The following is a 15,216-nucleotide window of genomic DNA, read 5'->3' as shown; positions in this document are numbered from 1 at the left end:
GAGTAATGACCTCCAGCCGCTCCATCCACACCACCAAGCTCAGGAAGAATTTAGACATAAGGGCCCGAGATATGCTGAGGTTGAGGTTAAGGTTAATAGTCAATAATATTAAAACAATTAAGGCTAGGCGATACGGCCTAAAAATCATATAGCAACATTCAAGCAATAAGTCCACAACTTGACATTTCTTCAAAATCAGTGTATAAATGCTAAAATTGACCCTTCATTGTATGCGTTTACTGTTCATTGAATTTATTGTTCATCTCCATACATAATAAATGTCTCTGAAATGGGGTGAAATCTGCCGGCTTTCGCTTCTCTCTGCGGATTTGCTGCTCTCAGCTGTTAAGGCGGTCGCAGACGCTTTGAAACCCATTGTTTTCGATGCCGTGCACCCATTTTATTCAACCGCATCATCTTACCGCAACACCATGAGGAAAAACGTGCGCGCGCCAGGAGAGTGAATGCTCGATTACATTTACATTTACAGCATTTATCAGACGCCCAGAGCGACTTACAATCAGTAGTTACAGGGACAGTCCCCCTGGAGCAACTTAGGGTTAAGTGTCTTGCTCATGGACACAAAGGGTGGTAGTAGCCTAGTGGGTAACACACTCGCCTATGAACCAGAAGACCCAGGTTCAAATCCCACTTACTACCATTGTGTCCCTGAGCAAGACACCTAACCCTGAGTTGCTCCAGGGGGGGACTGTCCCTGTAACTACTGATTGTAAGTCGCTCTGGATAAGGGCGTCTGATAAATGCTGTAAATGTAAATGGAAGTAAGTGGGATTTGAACCTGGGTCTTCTGGTTCATAGGCGAGTGTGTTACCCACTAGGCTACTACCACCCCACTGTCACGATAAAGTCAGTAACTGGAACAAGCTGCAATACATCGAGTATTTTCGATATATCGACCACACCTAATCACAATGTCACACACACATTTATGTCATTGTCAAGTTTGAATGTTGAATAATTACATTCTATATATAAATTCTAAAAAGTCACCAGCTCTCAGATCCATCAGAACAGCTTGGTTCGAGTTTTTCTGAATACATTGTGAAAGTGGATGTTTAATGGTGTTGTGAGCATGAAGAGGCCTGTGTGTTCCGACTGCTAACGGACTTCATGCCGCTTCATGCCTCTGTCTGTTCCAGGCACGCTGCCCATCGGCCCGTCCCAGAGATCCCTGCACACCAGCGCGCTGGTTTTCTGTTGCCGGAACAAAAGAGCCGAGCCGCCCTTCACACGTGCGACAGCGCTGATGCAACGCGCAAACAAAACATCTGCTAACATCTCCAAACGGGGGGCGTAGACAATGGCGTGGCCAGGACCTATCAACTCAAAAGAAAGCATGAGTCTGAGGGAACCGTAAATGTAAACCGCAGCGGAACAGCGGACCGGTGGGAAATCAGCCAGACCACTTTAAGCGCGAAAAACAACGAAAGACCAGCGGGGTGGGGCTGGCCACATAACGCTCCCTGGCCAAACCTGACTCGACAAACGGACAAATTCTGATCAAACCACAGGACCCATTCTAATATGCTTACAGTCACATCGCATAGCATAAGCAAGCGGTCTGTTATTCTGTCAACATACTTTTGAGTCATAAAGGCTTTCAAATTAGTCCCGATTTCAATTGGATGCGTTCTGTTTGGAATAGTAGATATTAATTCTTGTCATGTGGCAGTTAGTGTCATGGCCGGACACCTCCAAGGTCGTCGGTTTCAGTACTGTGACAGTGTGATGTGACAACGTGGATCTGGAAATCGGGATCAACGATCAACGTGGATCTGGATCAACAAAATCTCATATAAGTTGCTTGACAGGATCTCGATTTGGATGTGTCGAGAGATCTGGCGTTACCCCACCCTCTGTGCTCCATGTTTTTTTTCTTCAGAGTTTTCATTTGACCAGCATAAGAACAATGAGTGCAACAGATTCATTAGATCCTCTCAATTAATCTAATTAATAAAAAAAAGACATATCAGTATTTCACTAAGCTGTGTGTAACGGTTAAGTCCGATAAAAGAACGAAAGTTTCCAATGTGCAAATTCTTTTCTAGCTCCATTTTTTTTCCTTTTGTTCCTTCAGTGGAAACTCAGTCTTCATAAATCATCGCTCCAAATCACGAATGAGCTCAGCATCACACAAATACAGTACATTTCAGGATCACATGCAACACAAACGATAAAAAGCAGTTGAGAATAAATGATTTATTAATGATTCCTTCAGAAATCCAGCACGACACCGCTGGATAACCTGGTTTTGGGGAGTGGTTATTTCATCTCTGCAAGCTGAGGCTGTTGCTCCATGTTAACATCTTATCTGTACTCAAATGTCGCAGTTCTGGTACCCAGGTACCGAAACAAGAACCATTTCAACCCGAAATGGGTAAACTGAAGTGATTGTCACATGTGATAGCGGTGCACCAAGTGAAATTTGTCCTCTGCATTTAACCCATCACCCTGAGTGAGCAGCCATGACAGGCGCCCGGGGAGCAGTGTGTGGGGACGGTGCTTTGCTCAGTGGTACCTTGGCGGATCGAGATTCGAACCGGCAACCTTCTGATTACAGGGCCACTTCCTTAACCGCTAGGCCACCACTGGCCCGCCCCCCCCACCACTGCCTTTACATTTACATTTACAGCATTTATCAGATGCCCTTATCCAGAGCGACTTAGAACCAGGAGGGACAGTCTCCCCCCTGGAGCAACTTAGGGTTACGTGTCTTGCTCAGGAACACAATGGTAGTACGTGAGATTTGAACCTGGGTCTTTTGGTTCATATGCAAGTGTGTTACCCACTAGGCTACTAACACCCTTTGTTAATATGAAATGAGGGACAATGAAATGGTCCGTCAAAACAGAACAGGAAGCCAGGACAGACGGAACAGAATTCGACTAAATGACTGAGAATTTATGTAATGAAATAAACATGCAAGACGTCAGAGGTTCAGGAACAGACGTGGCCCACTTTCACGTTTCTTTATGTCCATTGTGTCGGTGACAGAAGGCTATTTTTAGCAAAAGCAGCAGCAGAGTGGGATCTAATGGTGTTTGATAATTTGGCGTCATGGTCTCCGATGAGCTTCTCTCACGTTCCTTTAAAATCAGGATTTCTTCTGCTGCCAAAGAACCTCCCGATTTCAAACTTCCCCCCCAAACGTAGCTGCCTCGTCAGAGCCCAGATGTGAACGAAGACAATTGAGTGGAGTGAGCGAAGGCAATGGAGCCTCCGGCGTTCCCGTTTAAAGCCAGAAAGAATTACTCAAGTCTGCCAGGTGACCGCCAGTCACAACTGGGATCATGGAAGTGGATCTTCACCAAAACTACTGTAATTCTTCCCTAATTATATGACCTGTCTTCATGTGTTTTCATCACAAGCACCATCCTGTCCTGTAATGTTTCCAAAGTGCTCCAACTGGTCCAGTCCTGAATCTCTGGCGAACATGGACGTGGGTCAGAATAACACCCTGACCGGTGCAGCTGCACGGCCCCATGCCCATCAAACTGTGACAAACTGTTTATTCTAAAATCTGAGCTCCATCAGCTCTTTCCTTCCTTGGTCCACTGTCCCAACCACTGCAGACAAGGAACATCCCACAATCCCCGCGGTCCTCAAAGGGCCGTGATTTGCAGGAGCCTGTCGTTTCCTCGGCTGTTTTGGGGTGGAATGAGTGGACGTAACTGTTTAATGTGCAGCACGGGGCAGGAACGCACACTGATGGCAGATAACTGCTAGTGTTGCACAACTCAAACCTCTTATCTCTTTTCCTGGACAACGCAGACCCGCTCTGGCACAGAGATATTTCTGAGGAATCTGGAGCCCGATCTGCAGCTCCACTGAGAGCTGGAATGGAGACGCCAACGGCTTCGGTCTTCCACTGAACCACAGCCACACCCGTATCCCGTTCTACCACAAAGTGGCCGAGATGGTTACCCAGCATGCAACCCCAGCCAACTGGAGAGCTCTCAGATTCCCTCTACTCAGACGCACTAGCGACGGTGGGTGGATCACAACCCTTTTCCAGGGTTGTCAGGGTGAACGGCCACTCTATTTGATGGGTGTGTCTGCAAGTATGATCCTAGACTATATGCCCAAATATGCCTACATCTGAGAGATCACAGACACCAGCATCAATCCATTAAATCTATCTATCTATCTATCTATCTATCTATCTAGATAGATACATAGATATAGATATATACACACATACATATACATACACACACACATTAGTAAGCTCTACAGTATTAAGCTTTGAGGATGAAGCTTTGAGGATAATTTTTTTAAATATTAATCGAAATATTTCCCAAACCAAAGTAAGATTGCTCTATTGACTGAATCTGTGTGACACTAATCTGCCTTCTATACCTCAAAGGAAGGGATGAAAGGACAGATGTACGTGTGATTTTGTCAACACGCTGATTCGTCAGACCTCCATGCTCACACCCTCGAATTCCACTCATCTGCGGAGGGAAAAGAGCCGTAAAGTGGAACTGCTTCCCGCCTGCGGGATGTCGAGCCGACGTTCCGTGGAGCGCACCGCCAAGGTGCGGTCTGCAACATCTGTTGGTATGCTGGGCGGAACGTTGTGTAAATCCCACCTTTCCTGGCTCGGGCCGCATGGGAAAAAAAAATCCCTTCAGCCGGCCCTGGCCCCGAGCCGGTGGGTTTTTACCAAGATTTAAACCGACAGATTCAACGTCTGATTTACCAGCTGCGGAGCTTCTAAAAGTGCAACAAGTGCAACATTCCGAAATGCTCTGCACCTGGGAGCAGCAGATATCCAATAAAAGAAAAAAATATATAAAGCCCCGCCCCCCAGACAAAAACCTCAATTCAGATTCCAGGGCCAGGTTTTAATGCTTCCGCTCAACATTCCTTCCTCGGCTGCTGGGGTTGCACTTTGCATGGACTTCCTTCGATCCCGAAGCCTCCGAGCCCAGTTCGCCTGGCAGCAAGCAGCGCTAGGCATGCCCCTGCATGCAGGCAAACCAAACTGGAATTCCGCACACAAAGCGCTCCGATCGGATTTCCCACGCCTGGAACCCCGGGGAAGAAAAACAACTTTTATTAAACACAAGGATTATTATAAGTCTGAGCAACAACACGCCATTGATGAGGAGTACAGGGCGGAATAAAGACGTGGACATTAGAACAGGACAAAATAGACCAGGATCCTATAATTTTACTTTACTTAGCAGATGCTTTTATCCAAAGCGACTTACAAGAGGAATTCCTCCTGTTAGAGGTATAACTCTATAACAATGTCATAAACACACATTATAAGGGAACATAAGGGGCCACGTCGGCATCAGCAGAAAGGGGCATGACCCCTGACCCCTGTGGCATTTGGGTTCCTTTGTGTTCAGTCCGGCTGAGGCTGCAGATTCGAGCCGGAACCGGAGGAGAGGAGTTAGACTTTAACTACGAATCGTCGGTCATATCCATAACCCCGAGAACAGGTTAGATATTAAATGCCTCCCCTTCCTGGAGCACCGCGCCGAAATCTAAACCACGACCCCTGAAATCTTCAGCGTGTCCTACGCAGTGATCAGCGGCGCAGAACTGGGATTCGATTGTGACTAGAACTCAAACCCGAAGGGCTTCCAATCATCCGCTCTTCTTCATTTGGCCAACATCAGATTTCCGATTTCACCACTGAAGTGGTCCGCATGGGCACGTTCTCCAAAAACAAAGCCGGCGCTGTGCCGACGCAGGCAGGCTGCCTGGTTGCAATAAAAGCCGCTTCCGGTTCCGCCTCCGCCTTTCGGCGCGTGCAGAGGCGCGGTGACACCGCGGAGACGTGAGGAACTCCTGCCGATATGTGACACGCCCACAACCAACATGCAGAGGGTCAGCGCTCCGGTTCCAGCGCTCTGATGGGTGAACCGGTGAGCGCGACGTTCGCGAACGCGCCCCATGTACCGAGGAAATATGGCCGCCAGCTAAGAAAAACATTGCCTTTTACAAAAAACGAATAGTTTATTTCAGTATTAATCGGCATCCCACAAAATGGCTTTTTTTTTCCGGGAGCCGGGTTGCCACGGTAAAAGTTTGGCTTCTAGAATCCCACCAACGTAAAACCGTATTTGAACTTTTCGATGGAGAGGCCTTGTTCTACTGCGGCATTCCTGGTAAAAGCGTTCCAGACGTTGGGCGGAGAACCCGGAGGAACAACAGTTTCCCCGCGTTCTGCACTTCAAACCCCTTCAGCACTGCGGGGAACCCTGGGGGGTTCCGGCTCCACCTGAGAACACTCGGGCGAGGAATCTGACGTGTGCGCCCCCGCGTTTCCGTGGAGACCATGTCCTTCCTTCCCTGCCTGGCGCTGTAACGGGAGAGTTTTCAACCTTACCACAGACCCTCATTTCTTATGGGCTGCTCGCCGGTCGCTGGCTAAAGATGTTTCTGCTTCTCGTTCGGTTCTTCAACACTTCAGTTTATCATATCACCATCATTATGGGATTTGCAAGATGCTCTTATCCAATAAAGTTAAGTGATTGTCACTTGTGATACACACGGTGCACACAGTCAAATTTGTCCTCTGCATTTAACCATCACCCTGGGTGAGCAGTGGGCAGCCATGACAGCGCGTGAAGTCTCCCGCCGCTAAACAAAGACGTCTTCAGTTCAGTCACAGCTGCTGCACCCGACGTCACTTTGTCACAAATGCGGCGTGGCCACGCAGCCTCAGAAACTCACAAAAGCAGGAATCTGAAATAAGCACCAGCAGGACATGGACAGCGTTCCGCTAAAGCTCTTTGTGTGGAGCTGCAGAGAGTCGTGTGGGTCAGAGATAAGTCTTTTCTGTTTACACACACACACACACAGAGAAAGAGAGAGAGAAATCAGACTCACTGGAGCTTTTTGACTGTTCGCTTTGATGAAGACTCTGATCTGATGCGCCACTAATGGAAAACAAAGATCTTCTGCAGTCCTCTCGCTGACGCGGTGGGACGGCTGAGGTTCACGGTGATTCTGCAGACACTCATCAGCACTCGGGGTCAAAGGTTCAGTCAGAGCTCTGACCTTAAAACCTGCCGTGACCTGAGCGGACGCATCCGACCCCAGGGTTCTGTGATCTCGGAGAACCCCAGGGTCAAAGGTGAAATCCCATTAGTCTTTAGTTCTCCACATGGGGTGCCACCGCTGGAAAAGGGTCCTGGGCCTTCAGACCGGCCCACACTTCCCTCCAGCAACGTCTGAAGCCTTTAACAGCAGCGGTCGGCGTGCGGACAGCTTTCAGGGAGGATTAACCCAAATTAATCAGATCAGGGCTGCCTGCCTTCCACTCACACTCGTCCCGTCGAAGAAAAAGAAACTGATTTAAAAAAAAAAAAAAGCTTTTACCTATTCCATTTACCTTCTTAAAAAAAAAAAAAAATTCAATTACAAACAAAATGCGAACCGTACAAACCTGATCCACCTGCGTCCTGAACATTAAACGCGATGGACGGAAGGAGAAGGTGAGATGTTTTCCTGCCAAGTTCACTTGCGTCTCATGATCTCGCCTCTCCGGGCTCAGGGTGAGAGACGCGCCGCGCCGCGCCGCGCAGCGCACGCACGCACGCACGCACGCACGCGCGCTCCCTCAGCGCCTCGGTGCGCGCTTCGGCGGAGTTTTATTCTTTTTTAAATCCCGGCGGGTCGGCTCGCCATTCCCAGTCAACGGCGGTCCGGCGTCCGAAAAGCCGCTTAATTCCAAAAGCCGCGCCAGCTCCTCCACGTCCGCCCAGTTCCCACAGTTCGCACCCGAACTCCGAGTCGGGAACCGCTGACTTTGCACAATTTGTTAAAAGGACCTTCTTCGCTCCCAGCAGAGGTTTATTGGCCCGACTTGCGCGTTTACCTCCCTCCTGCACAGATTCAAATCCGGATTCGGAGGCTCCGGCTCCGGTTTATAACTCGTCTGCTGCCCCCTGTCGACCGAACCTCGGAATTGTGGCCTGTGGGCCAGCCGACCCCCCCTCCAGGAGGACATACGATAGGATCAGATAATGAGGGGCATGAAAAATGTTTCCACGCTGCCTGGGCATGTGCCGGATCTCCACCCGGAGCGCTGGGAGAGACGCGCGTGGCAGCACCGAGGTCCAAGGGACCAAGGCAGGGTCCGCATGTCATCACGGCTGCACAGAAAGGCAGCAAGGCAGAAGAAGAGAGAAAGAGAGAGAAATCTATTTCCCTGGTCTGGGAAAATCTGGGCGGGAAGTTGGCGGTGCTGTCTGCTCGGCATTCCTCGCATTCCTGGGCCGGGAAGAAGGGGAACTCGGACTGAGACAGTAGCGTCATTCACAACACGAGGGCCGCGCGACTCGACACAGTCCTTGGTTACAGTGACACTTTTGACACCTAAGGTCTAAATGAACCTTCTCTGACCTCGTGGTGCCTTGAGAATGTTTACGCATTTATTTCAAACTTTATTAATCCCGAAGGAAAATTGCTTCTCTGCTTTTAACCCATCGGCCTTGGTGATCAGTGGGCAGCCATGACAGGCGCCCGGGGCAACCTTCCTTAACCGCTAGGCCGCCACTGGCCCGAATATGCTCATTGATGCCCCCGAACTCTACTGCGAATACACCCCCCCCCCCCCCCCCCCCCTTTTCACCAAAATCAACACAGCGGCTTCATCCTCTCTTCTAGTAAAAGAGGGCACTTTATACAGTTCTATCATGACACCCAAACCACACAGACCCACAATGTATTTGACATTACTACACCACTGTCATTACTGCTACTGTCACTTGCTGTGTGTTTTGGTCGTTTTTTTATTATTCATGTTTTATTTACTGACTATAATAAAGTTTCACAGCAGTGACTTGGTGCTCAGTACTAACAGGTGGAGGAGCTGGGGTCACACTGATGAGGTGGGGGGGTCACAAGCGGGCAGTGGTGGCCTAGCGGGTAAGGAAACGGACCCGTGATCACAAGGTTGCCGGTTCAAGTCCCGAGCCTGAGCAAGGCACGCGGGCGATGGATTTACTAACAGAGGACACATTTCGTTGTGCCACCGTGTGCTGCGTTTCACAATGACAATCACTTGACAATCATGCTGATTAATACATCAAGCTACAATAGATAGTTGAACTGTTTTGAGGCAAAGTATAAAAAAAAAAAAAGACTGTGTGTGTGTTGGGTCAGCACGATGTGGGACGGAGATATTCAGAAGGTCTTTCCTGCCAACCGCTGTCAGGCTCTACAACAGCTGACCACACAAATACACACATCCAGTACACACACACACACCTCCACTTCTCTTAAGTACAATATGTGTATCTACCCACTCTGTATATATGTAAAATCTTTTATGTATACACCGACATCATTTTTAGTTTTACAACTCACATTCGCTGTTTTATTCTGCTAATCTAGGACTATTTATTTGCTGACTTGTACAGTGACCTTTTATATTATACAGTCGACATAGTGTCTGTGCCACTGTTTTTTGCCGCTCTTTTCTTGTACTGTCCACTTACTGCCGTGACAATGTAAATTTCCCACTTGTGGGACTAATAAAGGATCATCTTATCTTACCTAAATAAATATAAGGCGAAAAAACCTAGCTGTCCCTAGCTGGGACAAGAAGGAAGTGTTGGTCATCATGGATAATCATGAATATGTTGAGGTGTCATGTGACATTTGGCGGCTCTCTGATGAAGTGTGATCGAGCGTGCATCTGTACAAAAGTTGTATACAAACACACAGTTCAGACCCGACTCAGAAACTCTGTATTTGTTCATAGGCTATGAAATAGTCAAGGGAAAGTGATTGTCATTGCGATGCAGCACAGCATACGATGACACAATGTAATGTGTCCTCTGCTTTTAACCATCACCCTGATTGAGCAGTGGGCAGCCATGACAGGCGGCTCGGGATTCGAACCGGCAACCCTCTGATTTGGTGGCTGTTTACACCGAGCACATTTACATGACAAGGGGGTGGTAGAAGCCTAGTTGCTAACACACTTGCCTCTGAACCAGAAGACCAAATCCCACTTACTCGTGTCTCCAGAGTGTCTCCAGGGGGACTGTCCCTGTCACTACTGATGGGGCAGTGGTGGCCTAGCGGTTAAGGAAGCGGCCCCGTAATCAGAAGGTTGCCGGTTCGAATCCTGATCCGCCAAGGTGCCACTGAGGTGCCACTGAGCAAAGCACCGTCCCCACACACTGCTCCCCGGGCGCCTGTCATGGCTGCCCACTGCTCACTCAGGGTGATGGGTTAAATGCAGAGGACAAATTTCACTGTGTGCACCGTGTGCTGTGCTGCTGTGTATCACATGTGACAATCACTTCACTTTATTATTTTACTTTATTTGAGGGCGTATGAACGGCGAGCAGAGCTGTGTAAAAATGTGTGGGGTTACGGTGACACCTGGTGGCCGTGTTTAAAAATGCGCCCCGTTCACCTCGATAAACTCCTCTAGACGTGGTTCCCCTGTACACCTGGACACTGTTGCCATAACAACAAAACAGCATCGCGGATCGTGGGGCGCTGCTCGGGGTTTGTTTGAATAAGCGAGGCCGAGTGGCTGCGCAGAGCACGCACTGTTTGTCTTTTCACATAAACAACGGTCCCCGGCCTTCGAGGCGTCTTTAAATAACATTCGGCCTCGCACGGGAGATGCGTGATTTTCATAATGTATCCACAAAGCAGCGGGCGGGGCCGCCGTGACCTCGTTCCCCCGACAAAAGTGCAGGCAGAACATCAGCAGAACGCCCGTCCTCTCGCTTCCCATAACAAAACCCAGCGCACGGGTTCACACTGACGCTCCAGAAGGGCCTGCTGGGATTCAGACAGAATCTGGATTAACGCACCCCGTTTATAATCCCACCGCCATCTGTGGATCCCTAAGAACCACTTGCACAGGTATGGAAAAGCGGGAAAACTGGGGACAGAAACACAGGAATGGATCCCCTTCCCAGACATTCCCACTACCCTTCCAACAGAATTGTACTGAATACCTGAAGTTTGAACATTGAGACATGAAGTTTGAAAGAGACACCAAGACCTGCTGATCGGCCTAAACGCTTCTAATGCCCAAACAATGATGTTACAGAGCTTCTTGAATGAAAAAATTTAATCCAAATTTCTTGGTGTAATTTGGTTTTTGGCATCAAACTGAGATTATGTATGTATGGGGATGGAAAGTGTACTAAGTGTAGTTTGGACAGCCCTGTATTAGGTTATTGACAGAATGATTTTAATTTATTTATTAAAAAAAATGTTTCATAGATGACACTTTTGTCATCATCATATGCAGCTTCACAGACTCACACCTACAGACACCTAAGGGGCAGTGGCTGGACTAGCAGGTAAGGAAGTGGCTCCATAAGCGGAAGGTTGGCAAGGTTGGCTCTGGATAAGGGTGTAAATGATAAATGCTGTAAATGTAAATACAAAACCACACATATTCCTCTACTCATGTTATAAGTGAGGAACGGGTCCTGTATTCTGCATTTCTCTTTAGAGAGTTACCGGGGCAACAGCTGCGGCAAAAACAGCACTTCACGTCTCACTCATTACGTCTGGCTGGAGTGGAGCGTCAGGCCGGGGACCCTCATGCCTGCCCACCGGCAGCCAGAGAAACCGCAGGAGCTGGAGCGGACCCTCCGAGGCGCAAGTGCTAACACCCGAGGGGCTTTGATCTTGGCCGTGTACCGCGGAGAGAACCGGGTGGCGCCGGGATCTCTGAGGGATGAACATGGGACCGCAGGAGCAGGGGGCCAGCGCGTCACAGACGGTCCGGTGATTGATTTCTCATAAATCCTTTCATATAGTTGCACATGTTAGACTTTCCAGACAGTTCTTTTTCTTCTGGAAATCTGGAAAGCAGATGATGAAGTGGTACAGTGATGATGTCATCAGCCCGCTTCTCATTCCCTTTTTCAACAGATTCCTCATGGGAACTGGGTTTGTTGTGTGGCATGGATGCCCTTGAGAGGGCGTGGTCGTCACTGTCCTGTATGGAGCGCCCACCCCACCGAGCCCTTTTCCATGTGTTGAGCAGACCAGGAACCAAAATGAAGACGCGCTGAACTGGAGCAGCTTGACTCAACTCAGCTCTCCTCTCTAGGATTTCTGCTGGGTATCACCTCCATCAAGCTACTAAGTGAGCTGAGGCCGATCGTCACCATCACCATGTCCTCAAATAGTCTGGTCTACTGAAAATTACAGTGTATCCAGTGCCACCCATAAAAATTCTACTTTACTAAACCTTCTAAAAGTGTCAGAGTATTGCAATTATTTATGGGACAGGTCGGCATGCAAAAAAGTTTCATCTCGGCCCAGGAACAGAAGGACCCGTCTGAGGGAGCCTCTGAATTGGGAAGAGTCTTGTCAGGCCTCTTGTGTCCCAATCAATGCGCCCCCCAAATCGAGACCCTGTGAACTTAAACCAAGCGTCACCAGCCCTGGTTCCTGGAAGGCACCCCATTCAACACAACAAATATAACCTCTCTCCTGGTAACCGCCCAGTTCTCGTAAATACTGGCCCTGTAAATACCGATTGTAAGTCACTATGTAAATGTCAGGCGGGGTGGAACCGATCTAAGCTGTGCAGGGACTGGCGGTGGTCTTTATTGTTGATCATTTGGATATTAAATAAACGCAATGTGGTCAGTACAGGAGGGGAAGGTGTCCATGCCTAGGCAGGTGGTAATGAACGCAGGACCCAAGGATTCTCAACAGAAGCTTTCCCAAAGCATCGCACTACCTTTGCAAAAATGTGATTGCTTGCTGCAGTTATGGAAAAGGGGAAAACATCTTTTCCCTGATAGCCAGAGACATCAATGTCTCAACAAGCAGCTCGTTTTTCAGCGGTTTGACTGCTAAACATTACATAACTCCACATGTGTTCATTCATAGTTTTGAGGCCTTCAGTGAGAATCTACCAACGTAAATGGTCATGAAAATAAAGAAAACACATGGAATGAAAAGGTGTGTCCAAACATTTGGCCTGTACGGTATATCCATAATACGTCCCACCCAATAGCCAAGTGCCACTGTAACAAGACAATCAATTATGTCATAGTGTTATGGCTGACCGGTGTGCATATGCTTTGTAGGTGAGGGTGCATGGAACAAAACTGAACAAAATCCGCTCCCCTCGGAGTCGCGTCTCCCCGCTGAGAAGGAACCCTGCCGGCCAGTGCCCTATTGTTTACGGAGCATTGAGCTCTAAACAGCAATTAAGGAAACAGTGGCGCTAATCCAGCTACTGGGAGCGCCGCCACCCGGCGGGGTCACGTGACGACAGAGTGGGGCGGGAGCGCGCGGGGGTGTGGTTCCGCGTGTATTTCGGGCTGTAGGAGGGAACCGTGCTCAGCATGTGGCCACTTGTCTTCAGACTGCAGATGCTCACAGGGAGAGCAGGAGGTGGGGGTCATGTGGTTAAGGGGGCAGCCAATTAGACGAGCCACAAATATCCATGCTGGATCTTCTTGGAGCTCAGGAAGACTTTGAGAAAATGGGAATCATCTCTCCTGAGACGGTCAGATTCCCAGATGGAGCCTGTGGTGGGCACACAACAGCTCAGTGTGATTTGTAATTTCAAGAAGAACGCCGTGTCTTGATGCCATGTCTTGTTGCCATGTCTTTATCACATCCAGAAGACTCCATAACGTGAACTTCAGGAGATCTCCAGAGGTCTGGGTTGTGCCGCTCTACTCTCCAGGGGAGTTTCACATCAGGCCATTCGACTGATCGGTTATGGAAAAGGGGAAAACGTCTTTTCCCTGATAGCCAGAGACATCAATGTCTCGACAGGCAGCTCGTTTTTCAGCTGTCAGACTGCTAAAAAGATCCTGTAATTATGTGGCACAGTCAGAGGAGGCAACGGCTCATCAGGGGAGAGATGAGAATCCGCCACCCCTCACAGCAAAACTAACAAACACAAACGCCGCAGGAAGCGACATCTCTCAATTAACGCCCTCTGCTCCCGCTGCGGAACAATGTGGTGGGACTTCAGAACCTTCTAGGATGCAGCGCTTCCGGAATCTGAATGAAAAGGTGCAGTAAACGACTGCTGCGCAGTGGCCACAAACTATTAGCCCTCAGACACCTAACCTACCCAAGCCAGTCCTGGACATGGGAATTAAACAGAGGCCATATCTTCCCAACACTACACAATCTTAACACCAGATCAACAGCCAAGAAAGCCCAGCAGCATCTCTACTTCCTGCGGAGGCTGAAGAAAGCCCATCTCCCACCACCCATCCTCACCTTCTTCTATAGAGGGACCATTGAGAGCATTCCGACCAGCATCACTGTCTGGTTTGGGAGCTGCACCAGCATTGTGAAGGACTCTACACACCCCTCACATGCACTCTTCACCCTCCTTACATCCGGATAAAGGTACAGAAGCATTCGGGCCCTCACTGCCAGACTCTGCAACAGCTTCATCCCACAGGCCATCAGACATCTGAACTTTCCTCTTTAGACTAACACACTCAAACACACATACACACACACACACACACACACACACACACCTCTGTTATATTGTATGATTATGTATCTGTAATATCATCTATTCATGCTTCATTCCTTTTTGATTATCTGTCTGTAATATCATCTACTAATGCCCTGTTCCATTTTGCTTTTTTACACATTTATTTCTTATTCATTTCACCTGTTTCACCTCATGTTTTTTTTGTTAAATGTTACTCTTGCACTGCCTGTGTCCCCTGTTTGCACCTTATGTAGCCCAGTGTGTCGGTGTCACACATGGCCACTTTATTTCAGTATGTAACTTTGTCGAATTGTTCAAATGCTGCTTGTAGCATCAGGTTCCCAGAGAAGCGTTATTTCGTTTCACTACGTACCGTCTAACACGTACATAGCTGAAATGATAATAAGCCACAGCTTATTATTTACAAGCCACAGCACATGGATTTGCCGAAACTAACGTTGGTGAACATGATTGACAGCTTACACACCCTACTACTTGATCCTGGGAGATTTAAACCCCCTCCCTGTCGATACATCACACGCCCGGCTGTATCTCCTTCGCCTCCCCCTGTTCTCTATACACTCCTTATCACTAGAAGTCCCAGGTTTTTATGACCCCCTCAGCCCTACCAGAGCCCTACCAGCCCCTTGGGTGTGTCAGTGGACGTTACAAACAAGTAGACATCTCAGGACCACCCCCAATTCCAACACCAACACTCTCCACACTAGATGTTATAGAGCGCAGAGAAAAAATGTCAA

General features: G+C 48.6%; 1 protein-coding gene across 4 annotated transcripts in view; it reads right to left on the bottom strand.

Annotated features, from left to right (window-relative positions):
• pdzd2 (PDZ domain containing 2) overlaps positions 1 to 15,216 on the bottom strand; it is a 64,091-nt gene that overhangs the window by 36,122 nt on the left and 12,753 nt on the right. Inside the window, exons 1-2 of one of the 4 annotated variants that reach the window (XM_028995733.1) lie at positions 7,430 to 7,883; positions 6,871 to 7,333 (exon numbers count right to left, since the gene is read on the bottom strand). The exons of 2 other annotated variants lie outside the window; for them this stretch is intronic. The gene's annotated coding sequence lies outside the window, so the exon portion shown is untranslated. Of the gene's footprint in view, positions 1 to 6,870; positions 7,334 to 7,429; positions 7,884 to 15,216 lie in introns of those variants that run through there. One more of the 4 variants, XM_028995734.1, reaches the window with a different exon arrangement.

The sequence above is a fragment of the Denticeps clupeoides genome, chromosome 11 (genome assembly GCF_900700375.1).
Source record: "Denticeps clupeoides chromosome 11, fDenClu1.1, whole genome shotgun sequence".
NCBI classification, from domain to species: domain Eukaryota; kingdom Metazoa; phylum Chordata; class Actinopteri; order Clupeiformes; family Denticipitidae; genus Denticeps; species Denticeps clupeoides.
The sequence above is the reverse complement of the archived record's forward strand: the minus strand, read 5'-3'. Positions and strand labels throughout refer to the sequence as shown.